Source organism: Clarias gariepinus, chromosome 7 (assembly GCF_024256425.1).
Source record: "Clarias gariepinus isolate MV-2021 ecotype Netherlands chromosome 7, CGAR_prim_01v2, whole genome shotgun sequence".
NCBI lineage: Eukaryota > Metazoa > Chordata > Actinopteri > Siluriformes > Clariidae > Clarias > Clarias gariepinus.
Window position 1 is genome coordinate 10,984,164 of NC_071106.1, and position 24,261 is coordinate 11,008,424.

The 24,261-nt window shown below is 36.3% G+C and overlaps 1 pseudogene; it reads right to left on the minus strand.

Moving 5' to 3' along the window:
* Positions 1–2,684: 2,684 nt before the first annotated feature.
* Positions 2,685–21,231, minus strand: LOC128528345 (sodium- and chloride-dependent GABA transporter 3-like; annotated as a pseudogene).
* Positions 21,232–24,261: the final 3,030 nt, after the last annotated feature.

Consider the following 24,261-nt stretch of genomic DNA (forward strand, 5'->3'; position numbering starts at 1 on the left):
TACAGATGGTCAGAGACAACAACGCATAAGTTTTTAGAAAAAGGACATTAAAGAAGGAATTTTGAATAACTTTTAGGGACAGAGTTAAAAAAAGAATTTACAACGCCATCTGTTGAATTTTGGAAATAACTATTTTTTTAACCGTGAAGTGCGTGAGATCATGTTTATTAAGTAGATTTCAATTGCACACTCATAAGCACGTATTAAAAAATTTACAATGCCATCTGTTGAATTTTGATGTGATTTTTTATTAAGGTTGATTTTTTTTATGATATAATGATGCTTTTTGTTTAAATCTTAAAGTAGCATATCTTCTCTTTCTATGGGCTGATTGCGATGAAACATTGTGTTACATTAGACTTCGCCAAATACAGCTGTGAAAACCCAATAAAAATCGTTCAGTAGTTTTTTCGTGATACATGCACAAATTAACAGACAAATTTTTAAAACCATCTTGATGTGTTCTATTCATTATTTTATGTCCGCCCAAATTGTTTTTTTTTTTTGCAAATATCTTGTATGTACAGACATTAAAATTTTACAGTTGTATTATATGTATAGATTAAAGGTTAATAGTCAGTCCTGTAGTTGATAATATGCTTTGGAAAAAAAAAAGATAAATGAGAGATTGTTAAGTTACTGAAGCTAATGGAAAAGAGGCCCTGAGCATGGTTGTTGATAGCAGCAAGATTTAAAAAATTTTAAATTAAACAAATGGTGGGCATCAGTGTTAGTGCCATTCATTACTTCAGTAAGCTATGTAGCTCGTTGCTACCATTGCTATCTTATATAATCCAAATAGTCTACATAATTAAACATGGGCTTACTGCAAACATCCTGCAGAATAGTGTAAAGTTGTTATTGGCGTAAAATACAAACCAAATGCTTAACACTTTACATCTCTTTTGCTCACTATGTTAGCTAGTTAACTACATCACTCATTTTACCACAAGTGCAGCTATTAAAGGAGCCAAAAGAGTCCACAGCAGAAGTTAGAGGGATCCATTGCCCAGGTTACCACTATGGTGCCCAAATGATCTGCCAATCCTTTCTGTAAACTAGGATTCGTGGATTTTTTGTTTCTGCTGTTTTGTTTTAGTTTCCAGAGCCCAGTCCTTAATTGCATAGACTGTGGAGCTCTGTTTATTTAGTTTTTTAGTTTCTTTTTATTTTCTTTTGAATTTCTAATTAATAACCCCACACTATCTCCAAACAGAAAGGTCTTCCCGTGACTATCATAAGCACTCTCTCAAACTCCAACCTCAGAAGCCCTGCGTTACAGCTCTTACACATTAAAACATCTTGTGGTGCGGCTCTCCATACTGCACCCCGTAACACGTTAATTACAGTAACTGTTAGTCACTAACTGTAAGTTACCAGCTCTGCTGGTCGCAGAAGAATATATGTTGGTTAAGCAAAGTAACTGAATAAATAAAGAAAATAATTGTTCATCTGTTAATAATAAATGGTATTTGCATAACTGTTGTATGAAATCAATATGACACTCAAGGTCATGCTGCCTTACTGGATTAAACGTGTTTCCATAGCACGGCTTTGACACCTGCAAATTACAACCACAGCCGTGCTTACCCTCACTCAGTGGGTAGATTTGTTTACAGCATGTGATGTACCCCTCTTGTGTGTACTGCCCCATAGCAGTTTCCAGAAGAAATAGTGGCAAACCACAGGTCACAACAGACACCAAGTAGGGCACCACAAACACCTCTTATAACATGTAAACAATACCAATATCCAAATTAGTTTTGAATTTAAATATTTTTATTTGACTTTTAGCCAGTTATTAAAAAAAAAAGTTGCTTAAATGTTTTGTGAAATTGTTGTGGCCGCAAAAGCACAGTGACTATAATAATATAGTTAATATAATAATTAATATAATATATCTGTAAGTGCTCTTACAGTACCACCTTAGTTCTTGTAACAGAGGTAAGGGAATCTCCAAACATTGCCCAAATCCACTATGTCTTCTGCTACAGCCAGAAGAAATTCGTTCTTACTCTCCCAGAGCCCCCTCACCTCTGGTTATTTTATTCTGAATTTAAAACAGAAGGAATCAAACAGTTGAGTGTATGACTACACACACATCAGCTTTGGTATGAGACATATCTCATATCACTGGTGGGTGTGGTCAAAATTTAACTAAAAAAAACAAAGTGTTGGAAAAAGTGGGTGAGCTGTGACACCTGTTGTTTGTTTTTAATTATTACACAAATCATTGATTATACAGGGGAATTTTATATAAATATATACAAATACACAAAAAATACCATTTTAAAAGGGTTAATAATAATAATAATAATAATAATTAATAATAATTAATAATATTAATTATTTATTATTAATAATAATAATAATAATAATAATAATAATAATAATAATAATAATAAAATCACAACAATTTAGAAACATTTTGTCAAAAATTAGTTAACAAATTTAGTTTTTGTTTTGAATCATTAAGCCACAGGTTACTTTTTCCTTTATCATTAGGAAACTAACGTATTGCATTATATAGCAGTAAGTTGTTTTATTTTTTACACAGAGTAGATATGCACTTTTAGGTGGAGCCCTGGCAATTCAGTGGATTATTTGTCTTCTGTCTAGAGGTAATTTCTCCACTATATAAAAAGACAAATGCAATATCTGTTCAGTATTATATACAGTAGGTAAAATTCTTTTGTATTGCAGACTTTTTCAAACATTTAATGTCATTTGTCTTTCTACTGTCCACATTACAGTCAAAGATGAGTTGTTCTCAGGACTGCACAGTTTACAGTCAAAGATGAGTTGTTCTCAGGACTGCACAGTTTACACCAGCGCTGTGGAAAGATGCAAGTAACTTACTATATTATTCAAAAACAAATGCAGTCATAAAATATCACTTGTTTAAAGCCCTGCACACCTAAACTACCAAGAATTTGTACCACTCATTCAAGCAACAGTTAGCATAGTATTTTTTTCTATTTTACAAAAATGAAATGAGCTTAATTAATAATGGAACATACTGTAATTTCCTTTTGTCATGCCCATTTATTACAGCCCAGAATTTATTTAAATGTATTCATTTATTGAGTCATCTTCAGTGACCTGTTCATTCTGATCGGGATGGCCGTGGAACCAAAGCTTTTCCCAGAAACACTGGGCAAAAGTCAGAAATACAGTCTGGATGCTATTCCACTGCCAGTTGCTTTCACACACCTACACCTATTCACAGCTAGGGGCTAAGGGGCAATTTAGAGTGGAGAAATTGGCTATTTTTAGGAGGTGGAAGGACATTGGTGAACCCAGAGGAAAACCACACAGACACTGCAAAACTGTAAGGCATGAACACTACAGTGTATATACATATACATTACCTAACCTTAAAGATTAAGAAGCCAAAGAACTTAACATTTGTTTATTTTACATAACTTGTATAACTTTAAGTTAAACTACAACTATAAAACATAAGGCATTATATGAATTTATTATTCCTATCTACAAGGGTTGGACAATGAAACTGAAACACTGGCCAATTTAAGGTTTCATGGCTAAATTTGACCACCCTGGTGGCCAATCTTAATTTATTGCACATTCCACCAGTAAGAGCAGAGAGTGAAGGTTTAATTAGCAGGGTAATAAAAAAAAAGGGAAAAAAATTGCTTAAAATATTCAAAATATACAGTATATATCAGAAAAAGAGTTCAAAAGAGGACAAATTGTTGGTCCGCGTCTTGCTGGCACATCTGTGATTAAGACAGCAAGTCTTTGTGATGACAGATCGAGCCACTCCCTTCTTCCACTATGCAACTTTTCCTTCCTTGGTCAGAAAAGTCTTTGTCGTCTTTGTGAAGAGCCATGGTGTCTTTCTTGGTGGTATGTCAACATTCAGCACATTCAACAGGAGTAACTGTGGACGGAAAGGGGAAGCTGTCTGAGAGGGTGCTAAACTGGATTGTATCCAAAAACATAAAACCACAGCTGCCCAACAATGGGGTGGATTCACACAGCAAGACTGGTGACAGAGTGGTTTGATGAACATGAAAGTGAAGTTGAATATCTCCAATGGCCTGCACAGTCACCAGATCTAAATATTATTAAACCACTTTGAGGTGTTTTGAAAGATCGAGTCAGGAAATGCTTTTCTCCACCAGGTAGTAGCATCAGGTAGTGACTATTCTGCAAGAAGAATGGCTCAAAATCCCTCTGGCCACTTGTATCTGTCATTCCCAAGATGAATCGATGCTGTATTGGCCACAAAAGGAGGCCCTACACCATACTAATTAATTATTGAGGTCTAAAACCAGGCATGTCAGTTCCATTGTCCAACCCCTGTAGATGCCATGTTTCACTACACACTTTGGACTATGCAATATTTATCGTGGGAAGCCCAAGAAAATCTGTCTAATCTCACCTCTCTGAGGCTTCCTTTTGCTTTCCATATGCGACCCAGTGCCCATGCAGGGACCAGGAGAATGGAAGAGAGAGCCATCAGCCAGCCCAGACTATATGCCCAGGCTGGGTACACATACCAGCGGTTAAATGTTAGCGGTTGGTAGTCCACAATAGAATATATGAAACATACCTAGGCAATAGGAATAGAGATTATCAGTCAACAATAAAGTCTGCAATGTTGTGTTTGTTTGAAATGGCAACATTTATTATTAAACAGGGAAATAAAATTTGTTACTGTTATAGGACGAAAAAATATCCTTGGAATAAAGTATAAGAAGAAGCCTTAATTTGCCATATATACATTATAATGCAATTATAGTTTTATTTTCACATATTTAGGCTTGTTGAGAAGCAGGGGTCAGGGTACAATGGTCAGCAAATATACAGGGTCGGGAAGCAGACACGGTTAAGGGCCTTGCTCAATCCCAGTGAAACCGAACTGCTGTTTATCCCTTGTAATTCATCCCCAGTCAAGACCTCGTGATCTCCCCGAATAACAATCAAATCACTCCTCAAGCCGCTGTGTGCAATCTTCAGGTAACTCTGGACAATCAACTGTCATTTTCCCCACACATTGCTAACCTTACTCACTCTTGTCGATTTTCTCTTTACTAAACCAAAATATTTCAACCATTTCTTTCTTCACAGGCTACTTGGGTATAATCCAAAATGCAGCTGCACATCTTGTTTTTAACCTTTCTAAGTTCTCCCACACCACCCCACTTCTCCACTCCCTGCACTGGCTTCCTGTAGCTGTCTGAATAAATTCAAAACCCCAATACTTGTCTACAAAGCTAAAAATGGCCCAGCACCCACTTTTCGTTTAGCCTTACTCATACCACGACACCGCTTGACATTCCCTCAGATCCCTCCACTGCTCAGCTGGTCTTACCATCTCTCAGAGATCGACAAAGATATGCATTTAAACTCTTTTCGGTTCTTTTTGTTTTGCCACACCTACAGTAGGTGGTGCAATAAACTTCCTCTAGATGTCCTTACAGCTGAGTCTCTTTCAATTTTTAAATGATGACTAAAAATATATCTGTTTCTTAAGTAGCCCCCCCAAATAAAAATAAACCTTTGCAACAGTGTTTGACTGATGGTACCTAGTTAGTAACCTAGTGTAAGGGTCTATCCAATGACATAAACTTAAGCACATTTGTAAGTTGCTCTGGATAAGAGCGTCTGCCAAAAGCCTAAATGTAAATGCCTGAGTGAAAGTAAACTTCTTTTAGTTAATGACCAGTGTGTAACAGCAAAACAGAAGCTTACCAGCAAAATGAATAGAGTAATGTATTTCCAGCACAGCCTAAAGATGATGTTAGGGCGTGTCCCTGTCATGTCCTCAATGGCGTCACACATTTGTTCAGCCCCTGAAAAAGTAATAGTATACAGTATAAATAGGGTAAGTGTAAGTATATATTAGAATATTAACGTTACCTATTTGACTATACATTTTATTAAAAAAATTCCAGGCTTAAAGTCTTAGACTATCATTTTCTTCACTCCTCAATGTGAGTTGTAGCTCTATAGGATGCTCTATTTAAAGAAAATACACATTGACACTCATTTGGTTTCCTTAATCATGGACAGCTCCTCAGGGGACTGAACTGTCACCATTTTCTTTTCACTCTCTATACATTAACTTTAGATGTAACTCAGAATCATGCCATCTGCAGAAGTTCACTGATAACTCTGTGGTTGTTGGATGTATCTAGGAAGATGACATCTTCGAGTCTGTGGTGGATGACTTTCTTGTGTAGTGAGCATAATCACCTAAACTAAACACACTAAGACAAAGGAGCTGTTGGTAGACCAAGGGAAGTAATACCCCTATGACTCCTACTCAGTCCAGGGAGAGACAGTGGACATGGGGTCCATTCTTCGTACGTCGCTAACTCAGTTAGCTGGATTTGATTGTTGTGGATTTGTCCTGATCTTGGATTGTTTCGTTCTTCGATGCGCTTCTAGCATTTGTTGTCATAGCAACATATCCGTAAGCTTGAACCTGCTCGGGAGCAGGTTTATTTCATGTAAACAGGATTTAGCCCGCGCTCCTGGCGGGTTATGATTGGTTGAAATGGCGAGGTCACATCTGATTGGTTAAAGAGCACGACTGACTCACGTGGAAAAAGAAAAGTATATGCCCCCTGCCATGGACTCCCCTCCACCCACACACATAATCACTATCAAATATTATATATAAACATAAATTCATAGGTTTAGTATTATAAAATATGATATAACTATTATAATAAACCCTAGGCACGAGACAGCCGTCAAGACCATTAATACAAATTCTTGTATAATGTTTATTTTGTAACATTTATTTTTCAGGGGTTTGTCATAAAAATATGCTAATAAATATTTATATATATTAAAAATTTATATTTAATAATGATAAATTGGACGAAACTAATTTTATTATAAAATAAACAATATAAAAGTATACATAATATTTCTATTTTTTCATATACGACATATTTATTTTCATATTTCTTATTTTATTTTATTGTCTCATGTAATTTGTAAACCATTAACCTATGAATTTATGTTCTAATATAATATTTGATAGTGATTATGTAGGGGGGGGGCAATCCATGGCAGGGGGGCATTTCAGCACATAACACGTGTTACAAAAAAAATTGAGCCGCTCTTTTTCCATTTCGTCAACCAATCGGAGGGTTTGTTTCTACTGTCCATGCATATCGCCTTTTAAACCAACGCACGAGCGCGCAATAATCCTAGACAACTCAATCCAGCTATACTAATCATCAACCACAGGTGTGCTCGAAGAACCGAATTAGCCGGATCGTAATTAGCACGATTATCTCATCTTAGATGTGTCAATTCATCTCGGATGTGTCAAGCGACTTACGAAGAACGGACCCATGGTCCCAGAATATAGTAAATATTTGGGAGTCTATCTTGACAACAAACTGGACTGGTCACTTAACGCAATGGCACTCTACAAGAAAGGACAGAGCAGGTTGTATTTTCTGTGCAGGCTCAGATCCTTTAATATTACAGCCAAAAGTTTTTTTATATTTTCTATACTGTAATAATAATATGAATAATAATAATAATAATTATTATTATTATTATTATTATTATTGTTGTTGTTGTTGTTTTTATTATTATTATTATTATTATTATTATTATTATTATTATTTCATCTTGTATATTCCTTATTTAAATATTTTATTTTATTTTTACTATTTTATTTTATTTATTTCCTATTCTTTATTTAAAATACTCTATTTTATTTTAATTTTAGGTCAAGGGTGGTTGTTACAACATTTCACTGCATATCATACTGTGTATGGCTGTGTATGTGACAAATAAAATTTGAATTGACAATACTTGTTCTCACAGTTGTTTACCAACACTAACGGTCTGTAATTATGCAATATTACATTAATACAATCCTTGTTTCCACATACATTTACTAATACAATCTTGGCCTTACCACTCTTCACGTACAATATTATTAACAGTGTTATTTGTGCAGTGCTTTTTTCTTTTCCCTTTTTCCCTTCCAAGTGTAATATATGTGAATTCAGTCATGACTGAGGTGATGTGTCTTCCTACAGTATTAGTGCAGTAAGAAATTTACTATTTTTAATTAGGTCTTTTCCCCCTTTTTTAATTGATACTAATTCCCCTTGTAAAAGAGTAATTTATTACTCTTTTATTACTAGCAGAAAAATATAACCAAGACAAAGCAATTTCGCTCTGGGATTAATAAAGTTCTTTGAATCTTTGAATCAGTCCGTGCCCTAGTGAGATTATACTGAACACCATTTTTATATTCAACATTTTTATTGAAAATCATGCCAATCTGTCCAAATATTACAGTCCTCTAAGTTAAGAATACTATAGACCATCAGTTTTGACCCTCTTCTTCTATGTTATTCTCATTTTTTGTGTAACCACTATATAAAGGACATGGATGTATTATAGACATGTTTAGGTTACTATCTAATTAATTTTAGTCTCCCAAAATGTATGGATTATGTATAATCAGACTGTGGTACTACCTATTACAAATTAATTTCAGAGCACAGCTAATAAGTAAGGTGTTTGTGACCCACCAAAGGCCCAGCCAACTGCCAGACATTGAAACACTGAAAGAAAGAATATGCAGGCTCCATTACAGGCATAGTATTCAAACAGCTGAAACACATACATCCCGCCCTGAAAGATAGAATAACAAATAAGTGTGAGTCAAAATAATAACTTCACAAAAACACAGTGATCATTGCTAAAATTTTGGCTTCATTTGTCTACTACATATATCAGTATATATCAATGTTCTAATAAAACTAATAATAATAATTTAAATGAATGTTTTAACATCATTCAACAGCAAAAGTTGTCATCATGTAAATGAGACTTAAATTAAGCATGCTTCATAGTATTTTTAAACATTATTTTTTTTATATGTCATATTTATTTCCATTGTTTCATACTATTTTAGTAACACAAATTTTCACAATTGGCAAATAATGTATTTTATCACATATAGTTCTGCAGTGACTGACAAGTTTCTTTATGTTTCTGCTCTCATATTAGTTTTTAATTTTAATCCCCATACCTCTGTGACCATGATTAATTGGCTGAAGAAACAGAAAATACAGAAAAAAATTTTTCTCGAAATCCAGTTTGTCGTAGCACTTTTGGAAACATATCAGTCACTGATGTAATGATAACCTCCACTGCAAGAAACTGTAACAAAGCAAAAATCAGGCAAAATTCACTGGTAAAGGGTGAGCCGTCCACAAAAGTCAAGAAGAAGCACAACATTCATCAGACCATTTGAGGTTTTGTATTGCTCAAGGTCCACTCTTTATGCTCCTTAGAAAACTGCCTTTCTTACACCAGCGGAACAAAAGCATGCAACCATGGAGCGCTAGGCTCTCGCCATTAAGTGGGCTATAAAAGAACTAAGATACTATCTAACAGGGCGACAATTTATTCTGGTTACAAAACATGCTCCCCTGGCCTGGGTAATGTCACGGCGGGCCGTAGACACACACCATGTTTATAGCACAACTCCTTCCACACTCCAACTAGAGTTCAAGCTTATGGACAGCAACAAGACACAGAAAAAGGGGGCAGGGCGTTGTTATTCTAGACAGCCGGCTTCCCATTTCCACTCATAGTCTGGGAGACAAAGCGACTTTATATAAAGAGGCCAGCACACCAAATCAGTGACTGTAGTGTTTAAACCAAGTAAGACCATGGTTAGAGCATCGCAAAAGCTGTCTCTATTTCTGTGTCAGTGCTACAACGCTACAGAGCTTTACATTTTTTTATAATTTTTTTCTCCTATATTGTTCTAAACTCCGATTCTACTCTAATAAACACCTATGATGTACAAAATCTTAAAATTTGTCACAGTAAGTGACAAATTTTCCACAAGGGGGGATGTAACCAGTCCCAAGTTACTTGTATTTTATTTTCCTAAACTTCTGTATGACTAGAGTGGTTGTAGTAATCCAACAGGGCACTAGAGAGCTTTCGTACAGGATATGGAGGTAGCTGCTAGCGAGAAGAAGAGAGATTCGTTTGGTAGAGGGAGCATGCGGTTGAGTTACCTTTTAACTTACAGAAAATCTAAGAGTCCAGATTGAGCAAACTTGTGATTTTAGCTCAATCTAAAGGACTCCTTAATATCTTTATGTCTCAGGTTGTTTTTACACTGCTCTAGAAAAGAAAGGAGAGTGTTCATAACAGCTAGCCATTTATGCACAAAAGGACTTTGTATGCAAGTTGGATTGTTGCCCCAAAACCACTTTATTTTTAAAGTGTTTTTCTACACACTAGACTAAACCTGCAACGTTTGGGGAAGTGCAATTTTTTTTAATACCCCAAAGACACTGAACTGTTCCTCGTTCTATCTTTTTCTGTTTCCGAAGTCAAATGCTTTTAAGTTTCTGTTGGTTTAGAAGGAGGGTTTAAGTTGAATTTGAGCATTAAAGAAAAGAATAAACAAAGATCACACAAAATCAGCTTAGTGGTTGTTTCTTTAAAAACAAAGAAATCACTCTGGTAACACGGGAAGTGGACAGGGTGCAAATCTACTGCAGGACACTCATGCAGACTTTACACCCTTGAGACAATTTGGAAGCGCCTCTTAACCAGTTCTGCATGTCTTTGGACTGTGGGAGTAAACCCACGAAGGGAGAACATGTAAACTTCATGCAAATAGACTCAAGGTGGGAATCAAACGCTCAACCTTGGAGGTGCGAAGGACAGTGCTAACCACTATGCCACAATGCCAGCTTTAAACATTTTTATATATAAAAAAAAATGGCTCTTAAGTATTTGTTTATTTAAATCCAAATGGCAATTTTTAAGGCAGTGCATTGTAGTATGATTGGCTATGGTTTGATTGTGCTATAACATGATACTTGTTATACCAGAACTCATTCTAATTCAATATTAGTTATTCTTTCATATATTATTCTTTAGCTTTAAATACAGTAAGTGTGGGTGTGTCTACATGCACCTGTGTGTCCAGACCAAGAAGAATAATCATGATGAAGAAGCACACAGCCCACAGCTGAGGTAAAGGCATCAAAGCCACTGCCTGAGGATAAGCTACAAAAGCTAGCCCAGGCCCTGGGAAAAAGTGTACACACACACACACACACACACACACATGCAAAAGGGGGAAATTATGAAAAACATTGATATCACTGAGCGGTGACATTAATAACATTTATTATCTCACTACATTTGCATCTGTCAAAGTTGCTGTGTTATAAGAAGGAAAATGGGCACATAAGGATGTAAGTGAATTTGACAAAGGTCAAATTGTGATTGCTGGACAATTGAATTATAGCATCTGCAAAACAGGAGGATTGGTGTGGTATTCCTGGTATACATTTCTTAAGACCTAGCAAAGGTCTAAGGGAGAACATTCTGTGAACTGGCGACATGCCCAATTATCATTGGAACAAACGAAATAAACAGCATCACAATTTCCTGTGTATGAGGCTGTGTATTTGCAGACCAAGTACACCCTTTTATGGAAATGTGAGGGTTGCCCACTAGAGGGCACTGTTTGTGTTCGTAGTTTTTGTTACGAGGCCCACTGAGGCCTGAGGAGTTTTAAAATGGGGTACTGTGAGGGTTGCCCACTAGAGGGCACTGTTTGGGTTTATAGTTTTTGTTACGAGGCCCACTGAGGCCTAAGGAGTTTTAAAATGGGGTACTGTAAGGGTTGCCCACTAGAGGGCACTGTTTGTGTTCGTAGTTTTTGTTGGTAGACTCTACCTCAGAGGGCACCTCGGTCAGGTGATGCAGGTGCTCACCTGAACGAGGTAACTTATTACTCCCGTTATAAATAGCTGGTTGTTCTGGAAAACTGGGTCAAGCATTAATGTGAGTTCTGTTAAGTAGGTTTTGTTTTCTCTGATTATGTTCTGTTTTAGTTTGTTTAGTTCTAGTTGGCATTTGGTTTCTGGATCCCTTTAAGTTTGCATTAGTATGTCTTTGTCTGTGTCTCCTAGCAGAATTAGCCTTGTGTGTTTATCCCCATGTGTGAGTAACCTCCTTTGCGTGTTTAGTTCTTAGTGTGTAAAAATACTAATCAGTGCACTACTAACCTGCTTAGATCTGACTAGTCTCCATGTCTGTTTACCTCTTAGTCTGTTTAGGTACTAACCTGTTTAGCCACTAACCTTTAGAGTTCTTAGTCTGTTTCATACCTAGTCTGTTCATCCCTTGGGTCTCTGGCTACTAGCCTGTTTAGCAATTGGTCTGTTTGGCTACTAGCCTGTTTGGCTACTAGCCTGTTTAGCAGCTATATGCATAACAGCTAGAAGGCCTAGCCAAGTCTGTCGTGTGTGTTTAATCCCTTGAGTGTTTAGTCCGCTGGTCTGTTTAGTTTGTCTTGTCTGGTTTGTATCCCCTATCTGTATTGTATTAGATTGTGTAATCCCTAGTCTGTATGTTTAAGTGTTTTATGAGTTCTGTTTATAGCATGCTCCAATGTAAAGCCAACTTCCCTTGTTCATGTTTGTTTGTTTGGTTTGTTTACAATTAAAAGACTTTGTTTCACCATCATCCCCCTCTGCGTCTATGCCTGAACACCATGCCCACAGTCCAACACCTAGCAGTTCGTGACAGGAAATGGTATTCCCAAATGGCAGTGTCTTTCTTTATTTACAGTAGCAGAATAATGTGCTGTGTAATATTGCAAAAAAAATGTCCAGGAAACAGTTTGAGGAAGATGGCAAAGAAGTGTTGACTTGGCCCCTCTCATCTTAGTGCCAGATACCACAGAACACTAAATTTTTGTGGAGTCTATATTTGTATGCCTGGGGGAAAAAAGCAGCATACTTTTTTAGACAAAAAAATAACTAAATAAACACACAGCTGCTGGGGTTTGCATGCAAAAAAAAGAACATGTGACAATCAAATAGCTGGGGTTGGTTCTGCAGACTGGTCAGTATAACTTAGTAGATTATACTTTCTAAGACAGAAATTGCATTTGAGACTATTTTAACAAAAAGGGTAGAAAACACTATTGATTTAGTTTTGTTAATTACTGATGTCAGAGTTAACCACTAGCGGAGCTCTACCGCGGGTGTACACCTTGGGGTGTTGTGTGCTTACTTTTAAGTTGATTTGGTTTTCTTTTGTCTTTTGCTTTACATTGAAAAGTGTACTTACTGTAGTTTAGCCTAGTGAGTAGTCTTGTTATTTAAACTAGAAGGCAATCACCACATGATACTGCATCCAGTCAGTAATATTGCAGAGCATTCAGGTGAGCAGATAGACAGACCTCACATTCATTTAAATTTTTAAATCAATTTATGTATAACGCTTTTTAACAATTGTCATGGTTGGAAAGCAGAATTTAATGTAAAAAACAAAATTATTGAAATTTGTATGAAATGTAAATGTGTATGAATCAAAATGATCAGATTGTCCCAGATGAGCAAGCCAAGGGGCGACGGTGACAAGGAAAAACTCCCTGAGATGGCAATATGAAGAAACCTTGAGAGGAAACCAGATTCAACAGGAAACTCATCTTTATTCGGGTAATATAGTGCACAGAGAGAAACTGACAGGCACAATACTGTAGATAAGCTTGAATGTGAGGACATGCTGATCAGCCAACTACCTGAATTCACGACAGTTTGCTCATTCCCCTACCTGATTTCGCAAATGGTTAACTCATCTCTGCATCTACATGTTTGTTCTGCCACATGGATTCAGGGACATTGTGTTCTCCCTGCTGCAGTTTCAAGGATAATGTTTACCCCACCACCCAGGTTTGAGGACAATTTGTTTGGTTTGCGACCCAGATTTGAAGACAAAGTGTTTACTCCACTGCACGGATTTGACTATTAATATGTAAAATGGTGTTAATGAATAAGCTCCTGTTCCATCCGAAGCCCTGTGCTCAGACCTGAATTGACCAAAGCCTTCATACCTCACCAAGCCTCAATGCCCTGGACTGTAACCTCTGTGTCAGAACAGTGAAGGAGAAGTAGACTGTCTTGGATGTCCAGCAGTGCTCTGGAGTAGCACCCTTTTGGGACAGTGATGTCAGAGTAAACCACTTGAGTTAGTACCACTTCTTGGGATTCATGTATATGTTGAGAAAGTTGAGGGGTTTTTTTTCTGTCCACATAAAGAAAAGTTTTCCAGTTGTATTCATAATGTATTTGAATCATATTATGGTGAAAGCTCAGGTTAATTCTTCATGTCCGAGTTTTGTTTTGTTTGTTTTATGTATGTATTTTTCATTAAATTGCAACCTTTGAACTTATGCCTTGCTTGCTGTTCCTGATTCCTGACAACTGTTAGCTGTTTTTTTACACTATATTTAATATTGTTAAAGGTATTATTGCCCTACAGCAATTATTTGCAAAGTAGTTTGCATAAGTAATGTAGCTACTAGGTTTTTACTAAGCAGATCAAGCTAAATTATATTGAGAAGGATGGATGGATGGATGGATGGATGGATAGTATTTTTATTTTAAACATACCTGATTCTGCCACATCCTCTACTGGAACTCCTTGAACATGAGACATGAAGCCCAGAACTGAAAACACTGCAAAGCCTGCTACAAAACTGGTGGTACTGTTTAGCAGACACAGCCAAAAGCAGTCCCTGTAATGCAGATATAATTGGGCATAATATATAAAATTTTCTCACTAATAAATTTCATGATTTAATTATAAAAGGCTTTTTGGATTATAATATCATTTTTATTATGAAATTAACATTAATTAGTATAGTTTATTGTAAACATTATTTGATACTGTAGATAAAGAATGGGAGAGAAATGTTACAGTATATTATAAAATGTTCAGGTCACCTGTAGCAGTTGTTGTTGTATTTGTTGTAGCTGCCTAGCACAGTCAATATTCCCACACTTACACTATAAGAGAAGCTAATTTGATTTGCTGCCTCGATCCATACCTGTTTAAGTACCCAAACAAACAAAGATAAATTAATAAAACCCCTGAAAAGCAAACTACAATTACTTTGTTGTAGTACCTAGACTTGAATCTTAAACAGTTATCCAACATACAGTGGAAAACATTTCATAAATCTTTTAAGCTTTTTAAGACAATGTATTTTATTCATAAAGGTTTGTCAAAGTAACCCCAGAGCAGTTTATCTGTGTGCATGCTGTGCACTTAAAGCACCTGGGGTTCGAAAAGACGCTTGAAGTCAGGATAAAGGTAGAAAATAACACCCTGCATGGCTCCTGGCAGAGTCAGTCCACGAATCAGCAACACCAGCAGCATCACATAGGGGAACGTGGCTGTAAAATACACCACCTTATAGCAGTGGATAAAAACCACATTGAAAACCATTATATGAATTACATTCCAATGTTGCATATTTTTAAGAACTGAATTTTTATTAGTGATTAAAAACTAAAAGTGAACCAAGTGGAACAAATGGATTCCAAAACTAATATTATTTTAATGGTAACAAATCTATTCGAAGGGAAAGATTGAAAGAATAGAAGCAAGGCTTACTTACCTTGCCAGTGGACTTAACTCCTTTCCATATAGAAAAATAGCATAATATCCACACTGCAATTAGACATAGGAGAATCTCCCAGTTGATGTTACCCACTTGGTCAATACCTTTAGAGATAGTAAGCACTCTGCGTCTGTGCAGTAATATAAAAATAAGTAGAAACATGTAAGCCATATTTTACCACTGTGTACTGTATTTGTGTAACTACAAAAATGATGATGCTAACAATTAATTTGATACTTACTCCCAAAACTCAGTGGCTGCTGATGTTGAATTAACCTGTCTTGTCCAGTTGGCCTCATTTACAACAGCAAGACAACTGTCTGAGAAACAGACAAATGAATATACATGTTCGCTATCATTGGTCATGTTTTTCCTGTAGCATATTTAGAATTTTGCCTTTAAAAGACATCTTAAAAACTTTTTAATTGTAGCAAGCTGTACTATAATAAAAAGTAAGCCAGCAGAGGCAGATTATAGAGTGTGGGTAGAGAGATAACATATACAGTACATCGTCATACAACGAGCTATACATGTTGCTCCTGAGCTGTCAGTGATCCAGACCCCCTCTGCCCTCTGAACCTGTCTGACTCGTCCTGGTATCCTGCTTCTGGTTGAAGATCTCGTCGCATGGATGCCCCATGTGGTCTGTCTGGGATGTATGCGGTGACTTGGGACGGTTCCACTTTTTATAAGTGTTCCTAGCCTCACCTAATGCCGTTTTCTGAGGACTCGTGACTCGATAGTGCAGTCGCTCTAGTAGTTCAGGAGTAGTTCAGTCTATAGTCTAATAGTTAAGGAGTTTCCTACAGTCTACCTAAGCCTCCAATAACAAACTGGACTCCATATTAACTTAAACACATCTCATGTTATACTGAACTTCCAGCCTCCTAACACGCAGTATGACTGCAGATCAGTCCCTTTTATCCATTATCACTCAAATGAGAATGGGTTCCCTGTTGAGTCTAGTTCCTCTCAAGGTTTCTTCCTATTGCCATCTCAGGGTTTTTTTTCTTGCCACTGTGATCGTCGCACTTGGCTTGCTTATCAGAGACATTCTGATCATTTTGATTCATACACATTCACATTTTATGAAAACTTCCATAATTCTTATGATTGTGTAAAGCTGCTTTGCGACAATGACAATTGTTAAATTGCGCTTTACAAATAAAATTGAATTGAATAGATAACATGAAACATGTCAGAGAGGGAAGTAAGTAGAGAGCTCTTGTTATTATTAAAAATAAGGATCAGTAAACAGTAAGAGAGAGTTGAGGTGGTATGAGAGATGCAGCAGAATGGTGCAAGAAGGTGGTGCAAGAGGGTGGCAGCACTGGAATAAGAAGCATGATCTGTGAACATGGTGGAGTGTGGACCCAGTAGATAGTACTTTATGTTCTCTACAGCCCACATGGGGGCAAGGGCCTCTATGGCAGCATAACATTACTCAGCTGGGATAAGATTCCCACTCCCATAAAGTACCAGAGGACTGTGAAAAGTGGTGGTTTTGTGAGGTAGTGTGAAAAGTGCAAATAGTGCAGGCCTGTGGTAGTTGTCAGTGGCTGCAGCAGCATGGCACAGGAGTGGCAGGCGAGCCTGAAGCTAAAGGAGTCGAGGAGATAATCTAAGGTCTGTGGCGGTCAACATTGACAGACTGGTCTGCGGCAGATGCTTTCTAGAAAGATTAGAGCATACAATAGGGAGAGAGAGAGAGAGAGAGAGCAAAAGAAAGCACCTTGACATGTGTACATTTGACACACCCTGGCATTTCCGGTGGCATTATATAGCTGTACAATAGCAGGATAACAGCCAAAGAAAATTTCACAACCCCAAACCTTGTGTGCATATCTCACTCACTCTCACTCATCATCTGTACCTCTTTATTCTGTATTTAAAGAGGTAGCCTGGAGCCTATCCCAGGTGATTAAGGGCATGAGGCGGGGTACAGTATAGTCTGGGCAGGGTGCCAATCCATTGCAGGGCACATACATACACACACTCATTCACACACTATGAGCAATTTTAGAATGCCAATTAGCCTACCAAGCACAGGGTGAACATGCAAACTCTATGCACACAGAGACAAGAATTGAGCCAATTGTATTAATTATCTTGGGTTATCATGGATCAACATTATTAAAGGTTCCATGTTCTAATAGCCAGTGCAGTAGTCGTTGGCAATATGCCTTGAACCTCAATCCAGATAAATGTTTTTTTTTACTATATTTCTTCTAACATATACAGCATTTCTCAGGCTAGCTAGAACTTTAAGTAGCATCAGCTGTTGAAAGCAAACCAAAAAGCTATTTAAGAAAATGTGAAAACACAAATAAATATAATGTAGCCAGGTAAAAAAAAAATCATTTAGAGCAAGCATGGTCCCATTACATACTTGTGTTCCAGATGTGGTCACAGCTGGCCCAGGGAAGCTGGGACTTGAAGGAGAAGACCAAATAGAGCAGTGCCCAGGCCAGGATTATAATGTAGGACATGCACCCATACAGTTGAATCAACAGGCTTGCATAGCCAACACCTGAAATACATATGATATAGAACCAGTCAAATACAGACTATACTGTATGTAAACATCAAAACTTTGCACCTATATATCCATTCCTCTAAATGGCATCCACAAGGTGGAAAACATGCAGTTGTCCAGAACGTTTTTCTATGCTACCAATGATGTGCACAAAGCAAGCTTCATAATGACATGGGTCACCAATGTTGGTGGAAGGTTTGGATACGCCTGTACAAAAACTTACTGAACACCTTTGGAATGCACTGTACTACACAACACCAGGCCTTCTAAACAGATAAAACTGCCCAACCTATTGTGCTCTTGGATGTTTCCCAAAGCCATTTTGTTGTGTAAATTTGTTGTGTTAGATCATAATAAAAGACTGAATTTGTTGTGTTAGACATTAGATCCTGGGTGGTCCTGGTCTTTTTATTGTTTCTGATAGTAACTTCAGCTTTACAATCCATACAAATAATGCCTGAAAAACAGTATAACAAAACTCTGTAAAAAAAGTCTGTATCATTCTTTCAGCACTTGATAGTGAGAACACTATACAGTGGAACCTCGGATTACGAGCATAATTTGTTCTGGAAGCGGGCTCGTATTCCAAAACACTAGTAAATCAAAGCACATTTTCCCATTAGAAATAATAGAAATTAAAATTATTTGTTCCACAGCCTAAAAAAATAAATACATAAAAATAAAACTAATTAACCTGCATGTTACCTTTAAAAAAGTATAAATAAATCCCGACCAATAAGTGTTTCCATTTATGCGCACAGGCGCTGTGTGTGGCACACACACACACACATTAAAGGAGAGAGAGAGAGAGTGTGTGAACCGGCACGGTGTCAAATTACTCGCGCGCACACACATAACACACACTCAAAAACTGACACACAGTAAAGGCGAGAGAGAAAGAGAGCGCGTGTGTTTGTGTTTGAACAGGCGCGGTGTCAAATTAGGCGCGCACACAACACACACACACACACTCTACAGCGCAAGAGAAAGAAAAACACACACTCAAACAGTAAAGGCGAGAGATAAAGAGAGCGTGTGTGTATAACCGGCGGTGTCAAATTATGCGCGTACACACATAACACACACACTCTGCAGCGCAAGAGAAAGAAAAACACACACACGGATTGATTATACCAGTAAGTTTCCACATTACTTGGAGTCGGGCCTACTTTGTTTTATTAAATGTCCTAGTCTAATTTTAAAGTTACATATACTCACATTATCTAGTTAGCAACTAGGCATTTCTTATATATTATAGTTAAAATACCAGTTGTGTAATTTTGTACTTTGAAATGCAACTTCATCCAGCACAAAACTTGAAGTAAGAACACTTTTTATAATGTGCACACACTCCTGAACATCCACAGTTCCTTCAAAGTGCACTTGGTCCTGAATCCACAGGTCGTCTTCTGCTTGTTAAAACTTTTTGCACACGAGGTGAACAAAATCCTCCAAAGAGTTGTTTCCTATGGCAATGAGGCTTTGGTCCACTTTTTTTTTTATACGGGGTTTCCCATGCTTTTTCCAGGGGAGGTTTTATTTAAACAGAGTAAAATGAACAAGATTATTGCTTGTTACTTGTGTGCACTTACTGTAAAAATATTGTCAGTGATTACGTAAAAAAAAAGGTAAAGGAAAAAATGCACATTGTCTTGTGTTCTTAACAAATGCAGATTAATTTCTAACTTAGATATATTTATGTGAATGTACAAACTTGATTATTTATTGTTGATTACACAGATTTAATAATACTACATTTACAACATCTCAGAGTTATTTTTTTCAGTGTATCGTAAAGATGTATAGATCTTGAGATTTGTTAGCCGAGTAGTGATGAGGTATGATAACACCACTGGGGTGTTCAACTACTATAACAGGCAACTCACTGCCAAAAACCACATCCAAAATTAGTCACAGAAACATTTTCAGTAAGAAAACACATATAATAATGTTAGGTCATCTTAAATAGCACTTTGCTACACTTTTTCAGCATTTCTTAATAATTGCTTTTATGTCCTTCTGAATCACATCTTAATCATTTGTGTTTTTTTTTTAGATTTCAAATCTAACTAGATCCTAACACAAGGCTGAATTCCAAGTCTCCCTCCAAGCCCTAATCAATGGCATTGCTTTGTATGTGACACTGGATTGTATACTTTTCATTTGACACTATTTGGGATTCAACCCCTGAACCCAGAACTTAATGGAGCTGATATTCTAAAGCCGAATAAATGGAAATGTAAAGAGAAATTTACAAGACTGCACACCACCTTATGGCTACATACCAATTGTAAGAATTTATAACTACTTTCACCCAGGTTAATTACATTAACTGTCAATCACTTATAACAACTTTTACAACTTTAAGTTGTTAGTAACTGGTTAAATTAAAAAAATTGTTGATCTGTTGATAATAAATGGTGTTTACAGAACTGTTATATAAAATGAATATAACATTCAAGGTCATGCTGTATTGCTGGATACAGCATGTTTCCATAGCACGGCTGTGACGCCTGCAAATTTACAACCACAGCTGGACTATATTCAGCAGTACAGCACTCCCTCTCATGTGATAATGCTTATTTATAAATCTTTATGTCACTTACCCTCAGCCAGTGGGCAGATTTGTTTCCAGCAGGTGATGTACCCCTCTTGTGTGTACTGTCCCATTGCAGTTTCCAGAAGGAATAGCGGCAAACCACAGGTCACAACAAGCACCAAGTAGGGCACCAAAAACACCCCTATAAACAATGTAAACAATACCAATCTCTGAATTTAACTAGTTTTGACTTCCAGAAAGTTAAAAAAGACAAAATAGTTGCTTAAATGTTTTGTGAAATTGTTGTGGCAGCAAAAGCACAGTGACTATAATCCTCCCGCACACCATATAACATACAAAGCAACACTAATCAATATAATATATCTGTAAGTAATCTTACCACCTCCATTCCTGTAACAGAGGTAAGGGAATCTCCAAACATTGCCCAAACCCACTATGTCTCCTGCTACAGCCAGAAGGAATTCGCTCTTACTCTCCCAGAGCCCCCTCGCCTCTAGCTTTCTATTCTTCAACATCTCTTTATAAAGTTCTATCTCCTGCTTTGTTGCCTAAATTGAACCAACTTTTGTCGCTTTGATTCCTAGCCCCACAGCTGAGTTTGACAATTAAGCTTAAATCTATCATTTTATTCTAAACTTAAAACAGAAGGATAAAAACAGTTGGGTGTAGGACTACACACACATCAGCTTGAAGCTATATATAAGACTTTTAATTACATTTATTTTCAGACATCTACTTTTCAGAGCTCAGGAATAAATTAGAGTTTTACATTAGTAGGAGTTGTGCAGGAGTTTTATGCATGGGGTAATGTTTAAGAGGAAGGTGTGTTTAACATTATGGAATTATGTTGTAAAAAAAAATTGCTTTTGCCAGAAGACGGTAAAAAGTAGCAGAAGATATATATAAAAGGACAAATGCAATATCTGTTCAGTATCGTTAGCATTCCTCAGTGTTGCAGACTTTGTCAAAGAGGGAATGTCATTAACTTTATCATCTCCACAGCAGTGAATGCGCCTATAATTCACGCTTCATACAAATTACAAATTAATGCAGACGAACAATACAAAATAGAGGAACCTGTTTGTTTTATTATTTTACAAAATCATAAAAAACAAATTGGTCAATATGAGTATAAAAAAATGTAAAGGCTTATAAAGGCTATGTAGCATATATAGTTTTATTATATAGTTTATGCACATTAATCAGACAAACTTTTTCTGATGCACACCCAGAGTGTGTTTTCTGGCTATACACTAGTGAAACACACTGTTTATATCTGGAGCTACCCTTTGGATATAAAGGCTAGATATAAAGGTATACATTTACTTTGCTTAAATTTGATGCAAAAAAGAAACTCTTATATTTAATTTAAAATCTGTTGAAAAAAAAATAAAAATTTTAATTAAAATTTGTACTGTAATTTTAGTACTAAGTGTAAATTTGTTTAATGTTTCACTTGTATTTCATAAGTGATAATATATCGCTGCTGTGTGATGCATCCTGTACTCTCTGTTCCAGACTCTTTGGTGGAGGCGGTTGATGTTTGTTTTAAAGGTTTTCTTGTCTTTAAACTACAAAAAGCAGTGTGGTCCCACCTGGGAGAGAAACCTAGATTGAAGCATACTGTATATCAGATTGATCGACATGAGTACTCATTGGTTAAATTTTTGTGAACAGCATTTTTTTTCAGCCCAAATTTAATCAATAATATTTTTAAATGTTTTTTTGTTCTTGTTTGTATTGTTTTTTTGAAGTAAATGAAACAATCGTTAAAATAGTAACATAAATAGTCTAATGGTTTAAATAGTTAAAATAAATAGTTAACATATTAAGAAGGGGAATGTTTGATGTCATGTGAGCATTATAAGACTTGTATTAAAAACTTCTAACTAAAAAGTGGCAGCCGGCACACCTAAAAATAGATGCAGAAATATCTTTTATAGTCTAAATAAAAATGCCTTTCTAAACGTGGGCTATTTTTAACTTCCTTCTCTTTCATTTCCTACATAGTCTATTTAGCACTCAACCGCTAGCATAAAGTTTTATTGTAAAAGTTTTGTTGTACTAAATAATAATCATGCAGTATAATCAGGGCCTCTTATTCCTATTTATTCTAAGCTACACATGCGGCGTGGCATAACTGCAGAGGCTGAGACGAGTGTTTTTAAGAAGTTTTTTATTTTTACTGTTGTCTTTAAAGTCGAAACAGAAACAGAAGCTCTTCTCCAAGAGCACCAAGTAAACTTTAATACAGTATGACAACTCTCGTTAAAGAAAACAATCAACACAACAAACCAAAACTATAACAACAAATGCTGGACGCCTGACTGAACTTCAGTCAGGCTATTTATAATAATTAACTTAATTACTCTCCTCGGTTCAGGTGAGTGCTCCCCTCACCTGACCGAGGTGCAGTCTGGGACATGCAGTCCAACTCAAACTAAACTACAACAAAACATAAACATAGTTCTTGGGCGTTAGGCGCACTCAAGGGGTTAACCCTTACTGTTGTTGTTTTAGTGTTACTGTGTGTGCTTTACAATGTCGGACAACTTCAAATGCAAATAATTCACCCCTCCCCAGGTGTAAATCAGCTGTTCTCACCTATACAGTACATTCAAAGAAACTAAACTGCACTTTCCCTCCCTACTGTACTTTAAGACCCTCTTGGATCTAAGGCCCTTCTGAAGACCTGCAGTTCTTTAGGCCTCTTTTTAAATTTGTGTAAATGTTTTTAATCATTCTATACACAATAATTTTCTTTGGTATTTTTATAAAATTTTAAAATTTTATATTTCATAAAGAAGAAAAAGAAAAAACAAAACATTATTCCATTTGTATTTTTCATTTGTAAAATAGCATAAAAAATCACGGGTTGTGTATAGAGTAATTACTGTAAAAACAATACTGTACAAGGCAGGTTATAATGAGGAAACTTTTTATTTCTCCATTCCAGTGATTAAAAAATGGTAACAATGTAAATTTTAAAATCCGCAGAAGCTCAGTGGTCCGAGCACGACCTCTCGCGGGTGAGCCTTTGTCTGAATACGCTGTATTACCGGGGGTGGGGCTAAGAAACACACATCTTGGTTTATTAATCCACGCGTTTGGTTTAGGTTTAGTATTAAGTTAGATAGTTTTATTATATAGTCTTTGCACATTAATCTGACAAACTTTTTCTAATGCACAAACAGAGTCTGTTTTGATTTTTTATGTAAATTCGTTTAATGTTTCACTTGTATTTCATAAGGTTTTGCCAGCGTTGGTACAGCGCAAGGGGGGCTATTATTTATTAAAAAGAATTATGATGATTATAACAGCTTATTGCATTCTATTCTTATAATAACGCAAAAACACAAGCACGGCTGAATGACATCGACATCTGCTGACACAGTAGAGCGTCCTGACAATGTTTTAATTTTATTGTCATTTAGTTTCTACTCATCTACTTCAAAATTAAAAAACAGAAAGTATAAGATGACCAAAAAAAAAACCCTACACGCATAGCTTTTTTAATTACACATGATAAAATCTATGGCCTTAAGACTCACTTCACTGTGTTAAAGTTTACTTTGCTTAAGTTCGATCCTAATAAGATTTAATTTAATTTTAATTCCATATTTATACTTTAATTTTAGTACTGTGATTAAGAATTTGTTTAACATACTTTAACTTACAATGTTTCACCAAATT